General features: G+C 49.4%; 1 non-coding gene across 1 annotated transcript; it reads left to right on the forward strand.

The window, feature by feature from the left end:
* The first annotated feature begins 1,201 nt into the window (after positions 1-1,201).
* On the forward strand, positions 1,202-1,275 carry TRNAT-UGU. The gene has a single exon. It is a non-coding gene; the product is annotated as a tRNA-Thr (tRNA).
* The last annotated feature ends 2,201 nt before the right edge of the window (positions 1,276-3,476 follow it).

The raw sequence follows: 3,476 nt of genomic DNA on the forward strand, positions 1-3,476 counted from the left end.
TTTGAAAGTATTATTGTTATTATTCTCTTCTGATTTCTGAATCAGTTCATTTCAGAGTCTTTGTTCTACCAGAGTGTGTTTCACAAGCTAAAAACCCACATTGAGGGTACTGGCACCACTTGACCTATCAGCTCTTAACACCCAAACTTTCAGTACATTCTTTACTCAGTGCCTGCGAGTGTAATTTAAAAACCATAGGTTCCTTCCAGCCTCTGAATCTTGTCTTCTGACAGTAGCCAATACACAAGGTGCCCCAAAAGCCACTCCTTAAGGAACCCAACCGGGAGTTGAACCCAGGATCTCTTCTTTACAAAACATGTGCTTTAATCCAGCCCAAGCCATGGTACCTGCTGTTACTTAAAGCAGCGTGTTTGCCCACCTACCTGACTCTTCTGCCCAATTACCCCACTGGGCCCTGAACAAGTGTTGCTCGTGTTTGGGATTCTGTAAAAGCAGAGGAGCAGAATGAAGTTTTTGCCTTCCCCTAGGTGATGTGTGTGATTCTTTGGGACAGGGGTCTACAACTATGAAATTAGGTTGGTGTAAATTACAACCAGGCTGGCAATGCAGGTTCTATCAACCTAATCCCAGTGTAGATAGCAGTTCACCTGTCAGAAACTTTCTGGAGCTATGAAAGGGGATGGGCCCAGCCTTCGTGTAGCAGGAATGCAGAGTCAGGTGAGTTCACTAGGCGGGCCATTGTGGGGAATACTGGGGAGAGCCAGGTTATGGTGATATAATGACCAGCAGCATTTACACTGACAAATTTTGTCAACTTTAAGTTTGCTGCACAAAGCTCTAGGCCTCCGTCGTGCGAGGAGTGGTTTTTATTTTGTCACCAAAACAGGGCAATTTTGTCACCAGACGGTGGCATTGCAGTGTGTGCATCCAGCCACCAAGCTGCCGAGCGAGGGCTGAAATAACTTGTAGTGCAGACCTGGCCCAAAAGAATTTACACACACACACACACACACACACACACACACACACACACACACACACACACACACACACACACACACACATTAACACACACACACACACACACACACAGCGACACACACACCTTGCAAGGAAAAACCTCACCTGCCTCCTCTGCTTTGCAGAAATCCAAACAGAAGCAAAGCTTTTTAGGCCCCAGTGGGGATGGCAGGAGTCAGGTGTGGGCCAAGACACCACTGTGTTTTTGTTGCCAACAGCAGGCACCATGGCTTAGCTGGTTAAAGCACCTGTCTTGTAAACAGGAGATCCTGGGTTCAATTCCTAGTGGTGCCTTGTTGACTAACTCTTGGGCAACCTGGTATTGGCTACTGTGGGAGGACAAAACACAGAGCTCTTTGGTCCAGCGCAGTATGGTTGTATAAAATATACTCACAGGCACTGATAACAGACTTACTGAAAGTTTGGGATTAAGAGCTGATAGGTCAGTGGTCCAGCCTGTCACAGAATGATCCTGCTTCCTCTGGGACAGGGGCAGATCTGGGCTTTCACACTGAATGGCTTGTTGTTGCTGCCAGAACCTGTGGGCAGCTCATTTAGTTTACACGAGGGTTGAGTCCTGCTTTGTGCACCGTGTGTGAGAATGAAAATCCCTAAACCGCCTTTGAAATAACGAATGCACCAGGATGTGTATTGTCCCTGCCCCAAAGCAGACAGACCAATGGAGAAATGCCATTGAGTCCAGGGTAATACTCCACTGCCATTTTACCTTGTTTGCTTGCTAAACTCCCTCCCAACCTTGAGGGCTCCCAGAGCCCGGTATTGAGCCTGAGCCGAGATGTCTACGCTGCAAATGTAACCACCCCACGGCCCTAGCCTGGGAGCCTGCACTGGCACGGGGCAGCCGTGGGTGTTTCATTGCAGTGTGGACATAGCCTAGCATTATGTCTACACTGCCATTAACACACCCAAGTACACTATTCTCAAACCCTGGGTCAGTTGATTCAGGCTTGTGAGGCTTGATGCTGCAGGGTTATAAAATTACAGCATAGACACTTTGGGCTTCAGCCCAGCCTCCGAGACCCCACGAGGGGTGAGGGTCTCCGAGCCTGGGCTCCAGTCTGAGCCCAGATGTCTACGCTGTAGTTTTTAGCTCCACAACCTGAGCCCCAGGAGCCCAAATCAGACCATCCAGGCCAGCGGGATTTTGTCACAGTATAGATGCCATCTCAGGATATGTCTACACTGCAATGTAAGCCCAGGGTTAGCAGAAGTCATGTCAGCAGCCCCAACACATAAACATAAACCACGAGGGAAAGACCCACCCCCCCAGATAAGCTGGGCAGTGTCTTTCTCCCTACGGTTCGTAAGTCCAGCAACCAAAAGTCCTTTAACATGAGCCATCCCCTCTCTGCACCCCACTCACAGCTGTTGTCCTTAGTCAGTGCAAGCCCAGAGGTGCCTCTGTAGAGTTCACCTCCCATCCTGGGTGGAAAAGGGGGAAAATAAGAAGGCACCGTACTCACTATGTTGTCTACGGACTCACTCATCTCTCCACAGCCCCCCTGTCCTAACGTTGGTCTAACACCTACATTTTAGTATTGGGACCCAGACCCTGACCCACTTGGCTTTGGAACCCCTGTCCCCTGCCTAGCAAGTGCTATTGAATTGAGGGTGAGTCCCTCAATCAGGGTCTGCCAAGCACAGTTGTGCTGCCCTCGATTCACACAACAAGGATAACAAACCTTTATTTCTCCTGCCCCTGTAACATGGAGACTGGAATCCAACACCAGCCACAAGTGATCATTTCGGCAAGCAACCCAACCTATTTCCAACATACTGTAAAATTCACATGCAGACTCATACACGAAACCTTGCAAGAAAATCTTCCTGAGGGGTCTGAAGCACCTGCTGCTGGAGGGAAGGAGGGAGCCGTGGGTTGGGATTGAGGGGCACTGGGAATAGGAGGGGGCTGTGGGTTGGGACAGAGGAGAAGGGTGAAGAGGAGCAGGCTCTGGTTGGGACTGAGGAGCAGTGAGCATAGGAGGGACTGAGGGTTGGGATTGAGGGTCACTGGGAAAAGAGGGGACCTGGGTTTAGGCTGAAGAGCATCTTCATTTGGGGATCCAGCAGGACAGGGGAAGGCAGCAGGTGATTCTAATTCCTTAGGGATATTCTGTGTGTTTGTATGTGTGTGTGTGCAGGGAAGGAACATGCTCTATGCCCAGAGGCCTTTATTCCTCCAATCTGCAAGGACAGAGGGGCTGTCAGGAAGTTGCCCCTTCAAACCCAACACAAAAAGACCCTTCTGAGGAAAGGGAAAATCCTACAGAGAAAAAGTAACATCAAGGAGGACTCCAGCAAGACAGTTTAAGATCTTGGTGAGTAGTTTATCACCTGACTTGGGATTTGAACCCTGAACCCTCAGATTGAAAGTCTGACATTCTGCCAACTGAGCTAGCCAGGCTCACAAAGCAAAAGAGCAAGTTGGTGCAGAGGAGAAAGTAGTCAAGAAAACAAGAGCGGGAAACAATAGG

The sequence above is a fragment of the Mauremys mutica genome, unplaced genomic scaffold, assembly GCF_020497125.1.
Source record: "Mauremys mutica isolate MM-2020 ecotype Southern unplaced genomic scaffold, ASM2049712v1 001324F_np12_obj, whole genome shotgun sequence".
Taxonomy (NCBI): Eukaryota; Metazoa; Chordata; order Testudines; family Geoemydidae; genus Mauremys; species Mauremys mutica.